Here is a 12,462-nt window from a genome sequence, read left to right as displayed (position 1 = left end):
ACACTGACACACTTGCCCACCTCACACCCACACTCACCCACCTCACACTGACACATTCCCCCATCTCACACTCAAACTCCCCCACCTCACACTCAAACTCCCCCAACTCACACTCAAACTCCCCCATCTCACACTGACACACTCCCCCATCTCACACTCAAACTCCCCCACCTCACACTGACACATTCCCCCATCTCACACTCACACTCCCCCACCTCACACTCACACTCCCACACCTCACACACACACTCGCCCACCTCACACTCACACTCGCCCACCTCACACTCACACTCCCCCACCTCACACTCACACTCCCCCACCTCACACTCACACACCCCACCTCACACTCACGATCCACACCTCACACTTCCCCACCTCACACTCACACACTCCCCACCACACACTCACACACTCTCCCAACTCACACTCATACACTCCCCCACCTCACACTCACACTCCCCACCTCACACTCACACTCCCGCAGCTCACACTGACACACCCAACTCACACTGAAACACATCCTCACCTCACACTGACACACTTCACTACTTCACACTCACACTCCCCCACCTCACACTCACACTTCCCCACCTCACACTCACACATCCCCACCTCACACTCACACTCCCCTACCTCACGCTGACACACTTCCCCACCTCACACTGACACATTCCCCCACCTCACTCTCACACTCCCCCAACTCACACTCACACTCCCTCACCTCACACTCACACTCCCCCACATCATACTGACACACTTCCTCACCTCACTCACACACTCCCCCACATCTCCCTTACACACTTCCCCACTTCACACTCACACTCCCCTACCTCACACTCACACACTCCCCCATCTCACACTCACACTCCCCCAACTCACACTCACGCTCCCCCACCTTACACTCACACTCCCCCACCTCACACTCACACAAACCCCCAACTCACACTGACATACTCCCCCATCTCACACTCACACTCCCCACCTCACACACACACCACTCACACTCCCATCTCACACTCACACTGACAAACTCCCCACCTCACACTCACACTTGCCCATCTCACACTCACACCCCCAACTCACACTGACACACTCCCCCACCTCACACTGACACACTTCCCATCTCACACTGACACACTCACCCACCTCACACTGACACTCCCTCACCTCACACTTACACTCCCCCACCTCACACTCCCCACCTCACACTTACACTCCCCCACCTCAGACTCACCGCCTCACACTCACACTCCCCACCTCACACTGACAGAGTCCCCCACCTCACACACACACTCCCCAACTCACATTGACACACTTCCCCACCTCACCCTGACACACTCGCCCACCTCACCCTGACACACTCGCCCACCTCACACTGACACACTTGCCCACCTCACACCCACACTCACCCACCTCACACTGACACACCTCCCCAGCTCACACTGACACACGTCCCCACCTCACATTCACACACTCCCCCACCTCACACTCACACTCCCCACCTCACACTGACACTCCCCCACCTCACACTCACACTCCCGCACCTCACACTCCTCCAACTCACACTGAAACAAGTCTTCACCTCAGTCACATTCCCCCACCTCACACTCACTCTCCCACATCACACTCACACTCCCCCACATCACACCGACACTCCCCCAACTCACACTCACACTCCCCAACTCACACTCACATGCCCCACCTCACAGTCACACTCCCCCACCTCACACTGATACATGCCCCCACCTCACACTGACACACTCGCCCACCTCACTCTCACACTGAACCACCTCACACTGACACACATCCTCACCTCACACTGACACACATCCTCACCTCACACTGACACACTCGCCCACCTCACACTCACACTGAACCATCTCACACTGACACATGTCCCCACCTCACACTGACACACTTGCCCACCTCACACTCACACTGAACCACCTCACACTGACACACTCCCCCACCTCACACTTACATTCCACAGCTCACACTGACACACTCCCCCATTCTCACACTCACACACCCCATCTCACACTCACACTCACCCACCTCACACTCACCCACCTCGCACTGACACACTCCCCAAACTCACACTCACACTCCCCCACCTCACACTCACACTCCCCACCTCACACTCACACTCCCCATCTCACACTAAACTACCTCACACTGACACACTTCCCCACCTCACACTGACACACTCCCCCACCTCACACTCAACCACCTCACACTGACACACTTCCCCACCTCTCAATGACACACTTCCCCATCTCACACTCCCACACTGAATCCCACTGACACACTCTCCCACCTCACACTTACACTCCCCCACCTCACACTCACACACTTCCCCACCTCTAACTCCCCCACCTCACACTCACACTCCCCCACCTCACACTGAAACATGCCCTCACCTCCCACTCACGCTCCCCCACCTCACACTGACTCACTTCCCAGCCTCACACTCACACTCCCCCACCTCCCACTCACACTCCCACAACTCACACTCACACTCACCCACCTCACACTCACACACACACTCCCCACCTCACACTGACACACTCACCCACCTCACACTCACACTCCCCCACCTCACACTGACAAACTTCTTCACCTCACACTTAAACCCGTCCTCACCTCACACTGACACCCTCCCCTACCTCACACTAACACTCCCCACCTCACACTCACACACCCCACCTCACACACACACTCCCCACCTCACACTCACACTCCCCCACCTCACACTCACACTCCCCCAACTCACACTGACACACTCCCCCACCTCACACTCACACTCCCCACCTCACACTCACACTCCCCCACCTCACACTCACACTCCCCCACCTCACACTCACACTCCCCCACCCCACACTCACATGCCCCCACCTCACACTCACACTCCCCCACCTCACACTCACACTCCCCCACCTCACACTCACACTCCCCCAACTCACACTGACACACTCCCCCACCTCACACTCACACTCCCCCACCTCACACTCACACTCCCCCACCTCACACTGACACTCCCCCAACTCACACTCACATGCCCCCACCTCACACTCACACTCCCCCACCTCACACTCACACACTTCCCCACCTCACACTGACACACTTCCCTACCTCACACTCACACTCCCACACCTCACACTGACTCATTTCCCGACCTCACACTCACCTGTGAGGGAATAAGCCATATTTCAGAAAGATACACCATAATATGAACAGAATACTGATATTATTAATACACGATATACTGGGTTTAAAAATCTAAAGCCTCGGAGACACAGGCTGCAAACAGAAATACAGGCTCCTGAGATAAAGATCAGTTGTTTAACAAAGTTGTAAAAACCAAACAAGCTTTGAAATGGGAATTAGTTAAATATACTAAAACAATTACCCTATTGAAATGGCAGTTTGGCGCTTCCGAAAGTTCTAAAGTTTGGAGGGAACACAATGAGAAGACCCAGTTTAAGGTGTTATAAGCTAACACATTGAACAGAAACACAAACATTAAAAGAGGCATGTGCCTTTGAAAAGATGACATCAAGTAAAAGAAACACCTGCTGGTCAAATAGTTTTTATGTTAAACTTGGAAGACAGGAAACACGATTAAATATGCAACCAATTGAGATAGCTAGAAATGCATGAAACACTCTGGTCAAAGTGTCTTTAATATATACATAGTAAATATGATACCAACAAGAACACTTTGAAGATATGACTTCAATAGATACACCAAGCAATTACATTGTGTTTGTATTGAACTTGGAGCAGTTAGGAGACTCGACGTCTGCTAAAACCAGTAAAGCCAATATCAAGAATTGAATGAAAGAATTTTGTAAGAATGGCATCAAACAGAAACCATTGTTGTCATTGTTTTTATGATGGTTTTTGAAACACCTAAAGGTAGGGACATAATTATGCATGCAATAGTTGAATTGACAGTAAGATAGAAAGCATTCAAAAGAGAGAATGAATAAGACAATTAGCTGACATCAGCAGAGAACTTCAAAGAATAAACCACTGCAAAAAGGGTATAAAAAGAAGAGCTTTTCAAACAGAAAGTCAGAACTCGCTGAACGGGGCAAGCATTTCTCAACTTCACAGGCATGCTCTGTAAGTTTTTAACTTTGAGTCTCGGGTAATCAAAGTAATTGATTTTGGTGGATAAGCTGGATTTAGAAATAAGTAAGAAATGTAACAAAGTAAAGATTTGAAAATAAGGATCTCTGAGAAATAAGAAATGTAAGCTATCTGTATTTTGAATTGTTAATGTTGCGACTGCTTCAACAGCTGTTAAATGAATGTCGGCTCTTAAACAAAACGATATATTTTTAGAATTGTCTCAAAGATTAATTCTATATAAACTCATGAACCCAATTTCTGTACACTCTTTTGTAAGGAGTTGCAGAATTCGGGGGGGTATTCCGGGCCTTCATAATATCCGGAAGGTTACAGTCTAGTTAAACTTATTAAAAATGCTATCTGGAGGACGGTAACATCTTCAGTCATTCATTTCCTTTAGGGAGAGATAGCCTGAACCTTTAGACCCATTTAAGCATCTTATGGAATTCGGCTATCTCTAACTTAAGTTGAAGGTGAACGTCAGGGGAATACACCTGTGGGGTAACCCGAAAGGGCTAGGACTTGTAATTATCCCTTCAGATGGCGCCCAACAAGTGTGTTGACGAGTTGATACAGAACCAATACTTATATTAACATGTATATCCATGTTGTAGATTGTTAAGTATAGAAGGAGTGTTTACTGACAGTGGTTCTAAGACCCAGATTTAAGTCTCTAGAGACAACAAGACCCTGATCAGGCCTTGTAGAACTTAAATCAGAACTCCCTCAAAATACCATTGAGGTCTAGAAGCTTCTTATAAAGTTCATATTAAATCCTAACCGAGGTTAGGTCCTGACGAAATATTAAACCCTAACCGAGGTTAGGTCCTGATGAAATATTAAACCCTAACTGAGGTTAGGTCCTGACAAAATATTAAACCGTAACCGAGATTAGGTCTTGAAGAAATGGCAAATCCTGTTGGAATTGGCCAAGTTTTTTTATTAGAAAAGTTAAACGATTGCTTTATTAGGGGAAATAATCCTATCCCTGTACCTCCACAAAACCAAGTGATAATTTTTGAAATAGAAGGCTTTGATGCCAAAAGAGCCGTTGGAACTCATGGCATGATTGATGTTGATCCCCAGAACCAGGGGATACAGAATATCCTGTGGGATAATCAAATGAATACTCCAAATCCAATAAGTTCCTTAATGATAAGGTGCACACCTGCACAATTGGGAGGCCTAATAAATGGTGCCCAACAAGGTAGTGGCAACCATGGCCGAATAGCAGGACCCGGAGCAGCCTATTCTCCTGGGGACCATGGATTCCGGTTAAGGTGGCAAACTCATGATGAAATAAATAACAACAATCTTCGAGAAAACTATAGACAGCTTAGAATCCATTATAATCAATGCTGACAGGCACTAGCTCACTCTTATCTAAATGCTGGAGGTGCAATGATTAATGGTCCAGTAAACCAACCCCAGCAACCACAAATTGCACCCTTAGGTCAAGTAAACCTGAGCTCTATCTACACAATGTGTGGTAGACCGGGAAACACCAGCCAGGAAAAAACCTGCTGGATTCTAACTAACCTTGATAAATTGGAAACCTGTTGCCAAGATTGGAATGCTCAAAACCTGAGGCAACTACTGCAAATGATACTAAGTTCAGACTTAATTCCCCCATTAAACCAGTGTAACAACTGGGTTCAAATATACGCCTATGTTCTCACGGCAACTCAGGGCGGGTATGTAATGGGTTCCATCAAGGAAATACAGCCACAACTAAAGGGCTGGTAGCTGCCTACAGATTAGGCAAAGTACTTACACAGGATAATTGGGACATTGTTCATGGTTGCCTGGCCAATCAATATCAAAATACAGCCCTCAAACTTGCCTGTGACGGTGCTCTAAACGATTATCGAGGTAACCAACAAAGATGGGATAATGTCAATTGCATTATCCAATTAAATCATGACCTCTTAGGTCTACCCCAAACTAAACCTATAATGAGATCAGAAACTAGGGGGGGGGGGAAATGAAGAAGGTACCTTTGGTACTCAGAAAGAAGGACTGTATAGACCCAAGTCTCAAGTCCACCCTGCCCAGACACAAACTCATGGCTCGGGACCCCCAAGAGGGTATTCCAAAAGATTTACACCCCCAACCCGCTCACAATATGAGACAGATTTCTCCCCAGAAAGATTGGATAGATGAGGGGCTAGACCTCGAAAGGAAAGCGAAGGACAGTGGACTCCCTATGGGGACAGCTTTTACACTGGCCAAAGTTATCAAAGAGCCATAGGAGGGTACCGAGAAAACCGAAATTGGGATCAAAAAGATTCCCGGCAGAACCAACGTCCACCTCAACAGGAGGATCGTCAAGAAAGTAAACGGTCCGATAAACCCCATCAGGGATCTGGAAAACATGGAATCCCCAAGAGGGAGGAACAAAAATCAGTTAAAATAATTAAAAATAAAGCAGCAACTGAACCTCAGCATCTTGAGGATGCTCAATCCCAGCATTGAAGGCCTGGCACCCAGTCAGGACCTTTTGAATTCCCCTATACCTTGGCAACCTTGCCCACAAATGAACACAGCTTGATTGAACTTGTCCAGAAGGGGGAGGCAAAGACCTTCTCGAGCAACTCATTAATAAATACTGGGGGAGAAATTCAGTTGTTAGCGCCACCCGTTAGCGCCTTAAGAGGGTGAAAAGTGGGGCGCGAGGTGGCTAGAGCCCGGGCGCGGCGAGACTTGCACCTCTCGCGAAATTGTGCGGACATTTAGTGGCGGCGCAATACTGCACCGCCCGCTCAGCTGCGCGCGTAGATCCTGATGTCATTTCATGGTGCAACGCCCTTGGGGCACCCCGAACCGGAACTTCAGTGGCGCCCCCCTCCTTTCCGCCTGGCAGAACGGTTCCCAGTCGCTGTGGGGCTGGGGGGGGCGCTATTTAAAGGGGGCTCTTCCTGGCTTCTTTGTGGTAGCCATTTTTGGACCACTCCTTCTGTGAGAGAGAGAGAGATTTGCAGAGAGACAAAGGGAGAGAGCATTCTGCATTGAGTCAGCGCTCGCACAGGTACTTCTGGCTTCGGCCCAGAACTTTGTAGTTGGTTTGATTTTTGACTGGCATAACCTTGAGTGGCCACATACTATGGGGGCTGCAATGGGTGGAAACGTTGGGTTTCTCCGTTGCATTGAGAGGGCTCAGAGACGCAGAGAGAGAGTGCCAATCATGGCCAGATGGAGGAGGGCCAACAGGCGTTGGCACAGGAGGCCTTACCCTCCCAGGGTATTCCGCCAACAGTTCTCATACCTCAACATGTCTGAGGAGCAGTGTTTTCGGAGGCTTCGATTCAGCAGGGAGGTGGTCACTGAGCTCTGCCACCTGCTTCAGCCAGATCTGCAGCCTCAACTGAGGAGCAGGACGTCTCTGTCGGTGGCAGTGAAGCTAACAGTGGCTCTCAACTTCTATGCCACCGGCTCCTTCCAATCCGCTACTGAGGACATTGCCAATGTCTCCCAGTTCGCGGCGCATTGCTGCATCCGCCAAGTCACGAATGCCCTCTTTAAAAGGAGACGTCAGTACATCTCCTTCCCCATGACCCTGGACAAGCAGCAAGAGCTCGCAATGGGATTTGCAAAAACAGTGGGCTTCCCCATGGTCCAGGGCGTCATTGACTGCACGCATGTGGCTTTGCGGACGCCACTAGAAAATGCCGAGGATTACCACAACCGGAAGGGGTTCCATTCGTTGAACGTCCAGTTGGTGTGTGACCACAGGCAGCTGATACTAGCTGTCAATGCCCGCTTTCCAGGCAGCAGCCACGACGCCTTCATCCTGCGCCAGACTTCTGTGGCAGACCTTTTCGAAGCCCCGGCTCACCCAGGAGGCTGGCTTCTCGGGGACAAGGGCTATCCTCTGTGCACCTGGCTGATGACCCCGCTCCGTGCGCCCAGCACCCCTGCTGAAGAACGATACAATGAGAGCCATCAAGCGACCAGGAACATCATTGAGCACACAATTGGCGTGCTAAAGCAACGGTTCCGCTGCCTGGACCATTCCGGGGGAGCCCTTCAGTACTCACCTGAGCGAGTCTCCCATTTCGTTGTAGTGTGCTGCATACTGCATAACCTGGCAATCCTCAGGACTCAGCCACTGCCACCAGACATTGGAGCACCAGCAGAGGAGGAGGAGGAGGAGGAGGAGGAGCACCAAGATGGCAGGGAGGCACAAAGTGCAAGGGCCGTCCGTCAGCAGCTTATTGCAAGTTGGTTCTAGGCCCCCTCTGAGGGAATGGCTTGTGCCATTGAAAGAACACGAATGGAACGGTTCCGCAACCCCTGAGCCGGTCAAGGCAACAAATAGTTCAAACAGCAAACATGCACAATCTGAATAAAGACACTTCTTTATTTAACAAACTGTGTGCCCTTCCCGCATGACAAACAAATACAGAGAAACCCCCAAAAAAGCAGTCAGACACATAACTGGCTCTCACAACCTGGAGACAATGAACAAAAGAGTAAACAAAAAATGACCACGGTCCTCGGCCTTCAGTAAAAAAATTAACAGCTTTTTGCCACACCTCCTACTTTTTGCCCTTCGAGGGTGATCTGCTTCGCTTGCGAGATTGGCCCCTTCCCACCCTGCAGCTCCTCCGCACTGGGACCCCAGTGGCTGCAGCAAGGCTGGGGGAAGGCTGCTGAGTGTCAGAAACTGAGTCGGCAGATGTACTTGAGGTACGGCCTGGACCAGCTCTGGGCCTGGAGGGCCCGGCTGCTGACTGCTCCAGCTCTGCATGAGCGGCAGCAGTCTGTCCTTCAGGTGCCGGCAGCTGCAGTGGAGAAGTGACAGTGTTGGCAGCAGGAATGCTGCCATCCTGACAGAGGACAGCCACTCCCTGGTCGGACGACACACTGGCACTCCCACGGGGCAGCACTGCAGCATGCGGAGCAATCTGCTGAAGCACAGACTGCTGGCCTGCTGCGGCGCGGCGAGGGCCCCGGCGAATCCTGCCCGATTCAGCGAGGGTGGCAGCAGTCAGTGCTCGTGTGGCCTCAATCTGCGTCTGCATCAGACCAGCCACTGACTGCATGGCACCACTAAGCGCTTGCGTGGAAGCCGTCTGTGCTGCCTGTGCTGCAGACTCCTTGCCAGTGCTGCACCGAAGTCCTGGACACTCCTTGCCAGTGACTCTATGGAGTCGGGCATCCTTGCCACTGCAGCCATGAGCTCAGTGTGCCTCTGCTCCGCCTGGGCGTCCATTTCAGCGAGGAGCCGCACCTCTTCTGCGCTCACTGTAACAGGACTGGAGGCCAGACTCTCCCTCCGGGGAGAAGGCCACCGAGCTTCCCTACCAACCCCCCCCCCGCGTTGCTGCAGCCCGCTGCCCGGAGCTTCACCCTCCTCAGACCCTTCCCCCCTGCTCCCCTCCAGGGAAGACGTGTCCCCATTATGGCCATGGGCTGCCTCGGCTGAGGGTGGCACTGCTGGTCCGGCTTCCTCTTCCTCCTCGCCTTCAGAATCACTCACAGTGGCAGCTTGAGGGCCCGCCTCCTCACCTGGCGAATCAGCATCTGAAAGCAGGGAGGTACAAGAGTTGCTTTAGCGTGAGGACAGGGTGGCAGCGAGGGAGGCATGAGTGCTGCAATGCACTGTATTGGTTCGATAGTGGCAAAGGATGCTGGTGTGAGGCACAAGTGGAAGGAGAGAGGTCAAAAAGGTGTTGACCTTACCATTGCTGTCCAGAATGGGGTCAGCATCTCCAGTGGCGACGGGGCCAATCATCCGGCCTGCCATAATCCGCTGGACTCGCTGCTCCAGATCGGTGAGGTCTTGAAGGTGAGGCCGGCCTCCCCCGGTCCGTTGCTGCTGCCTCCTGTTCTGGACCAGCTTGCCCTGCAAGAGAGAGGACGGGCTCTGAGTACAGTGTGAAGCCCTGATCTTGGCTGCACTGCCTCCCATGGTCGAATAGCCCTTACAGTGTGTAAAGTGCTGAATGTGCATGTGAGTTTCATGAAAGACCCATAGGTGTTGGATGAGGGCTGGGCATTGGGGCTTTCAGGACCCTTTGGCCATAAAGTGAGGTGGACATGCAGGGATGAAGAGGATACTGAAAAGGGTACTCACCCTGACAACCCGAGTGAGGTCGTTGAACTTCTTCCTGCATTGCACAGGGGTCCTAGGCACCATGCTGCTGGAGGTCACTCTGTGAGCCACCTCCCTCCAAGCTATCCGATATTCGGTGGGCAGAGGCCTCCTGCCACTGCCCGGAAACAGGATAGATCGCCTGTGCTCCACTGCACCAACCAGAACCTGCAAGGCCCCCTCACTGAACCGCTGTGCTCGCTCCCTGGCCCTCTCCATGGTCCTAGGCGTTTGAATGTGGCAGCAGGTCTGTCCAGGCCGAGAATCAGGGCTCCGATGCGTAGGGTGTGGCTGCAAGCCAAGATCGAACCTCGCCTTTAAGAGCTGACCGGCGCCAGCGTGTCTGCGTGCAATCGCTAACTGGCTGCACCTGTGCTGCGCCCGCCCTCGGTGTTAGCGCCTCGCTTCTCCGGCTTAGCGCCTTAAGACAGTCATGCAGTGCCTGTTTTAGCGCTCCAAGCACCTCCTGGGGTGAAGCAGGTCAATTTAGCTGCAGGTGGCGATAATTTGCGCCTGGCGCTTAATTTCGCGCCCGCTCGAGTATAACGCCCCAAACGTGGCGATACTGAATTTCTCCCCCACTATCTTTATCTACAAAGCCATCCAAAATTAATGTGGAAAGATAAAGGGGGAGAAATTCGGTATCGCCCCGTTTGGGGCGCTAGTATTGGCGGTGCGCAAAGTTTACCGCCAGGCGCAATTTATCACCACCTCGAGCGATATTGGGTAGCTGCGCCCCTGAAGGTGATTGCGGCGCTAAATCAGGCGCTGCACGACAGTCTTATGGCGCTAACCCGGCGGCGCGATGCAATTTCTCCGCGGGCGGGCGCAGCGCAGGTGCTGTCAATTATCGATTTCAGCCAGACACGCTGGCGCCGGCCAACTCTTAAAGGGGCAGATCGATTATCATCTCCAGCCGCACCCTGCGCCTCGTAGGCCTCAAACTTGGCGGGAACCTACCTGTGGCATCGACAACTGCCTGAACATGGAGAGGGCCAGGGAGAGAGCGCAGTGCTTCAGCGAGGAGGCATTGGATGCTCTGGTTGGTGCGGTGGAGCGCAGGCGATCTGTACTCTACCCAGAGAATGGCAGGAGGCCTCAACATAGCGACTATTGCAGAGCTTGGAGGGAGGTTTCCCACAGAGTCGCCTCCAGCAGCATGGTTCCCAGGACTCCTGTGCAATGCAGGAAGCAGTTCAACGACCTCACTCGGGTCGTCAGAGTGAGTGCCTTTTTCAGAATCTTCTTCATCCCTCCATCTGGACCTCACTTTATGGCCAGGGGGTGTGCAAAGCCCCAATGGCCAGCTGTCATCCAGCACCCATGGTCCTTTCTGGAAACACACACGCACATTCACTTCTGTGCATAATGTAAGGGCTACTCGACCATGGGAGGCATGTCATCCCAGATCAGGGCAGCATAATGTAAGGGGTAATCGACCATGGGAGGCATGTCATCCCAGATCAGGGCTGCAGGTTTCATTACACCCCGTCCTTTCTCTTGCAGGCCAAGCTGGCCCATAATAGAAGGCAACAGCATCGGACCGGAGGAGGCCGGCCTCACCTGCAGACCCTTACAGACCTGGAGGAGCGAGTCCATCGGACTGTGGCAAGCCGGATGATTGGCCCCGTCGCCTCTGGAGATGCCGACCCCATTGTGGACAGCAATGGTAAGGTCATCACCTTTTTGACCTCTCTCCTTCCACTTGTTCCCCACACCAGCATGCTTTTTCACTCTCGACCCAACTCAGAGCATTGCAGCACTCATGCATCCCTTGCTGCCACCCTGTCCTTTCGCTAAAGCCACTCTTGAACCTCCCTGCTTTCAGATGCTGCATCACCAGCTCGGGAGGCGGGCCCTCAAGCTGCCAGTGCGAGTGACTCTGGAGGCGATGAGGAGGAGGAAGCCAGACCATCCGTGCCACCCTCAGGCGAGCCAGCCCATGTCCAGACTGGGGAGACGCCTTCCCTGGAGGGGAGCGGGAGGGAATGGTCTGAGGAGGATGCAGCTCCAGGGCTCAGCAGCCTGCAGCAACGCGAGGGGGGTAGGGAAGCTCAGGGGCCGTCTCCCCGGAGGGTGAGTCAGGCCGCGAGTGCTGCTGCACAGAGCGCAGAAGAGGTGCGTGCCCTCGCAGAAATGAGTGCCCAGGCTGGGCTGAGGCACACTGAGCTCATGGCTGCAGTGGCAAGGGTGCCCGATTCCATTGAGACACTGGCAAGGAGTGTCCA

Source organism: Somniosus microcephalus, chromosome 17, assembly GCF_052327205.1.
Source record: "Somniosus microcephalus isolate GS21.2 chromosome 17, FLI_Smic_1.0, whole genome shotgun sequence".
Classification (NCBI taxonomy): domain Eukaryota; kingdom Metazoa; phylum Chordata; class Chondrichthyes; order Squaliformes; family Somniosidae; genus Somniosus; species Somniosus microcephalus.
The sequence above is the reverse complement of the archived record's forward strand: the minus strand, read 5'-3'. Positions refer to the sequence as shown.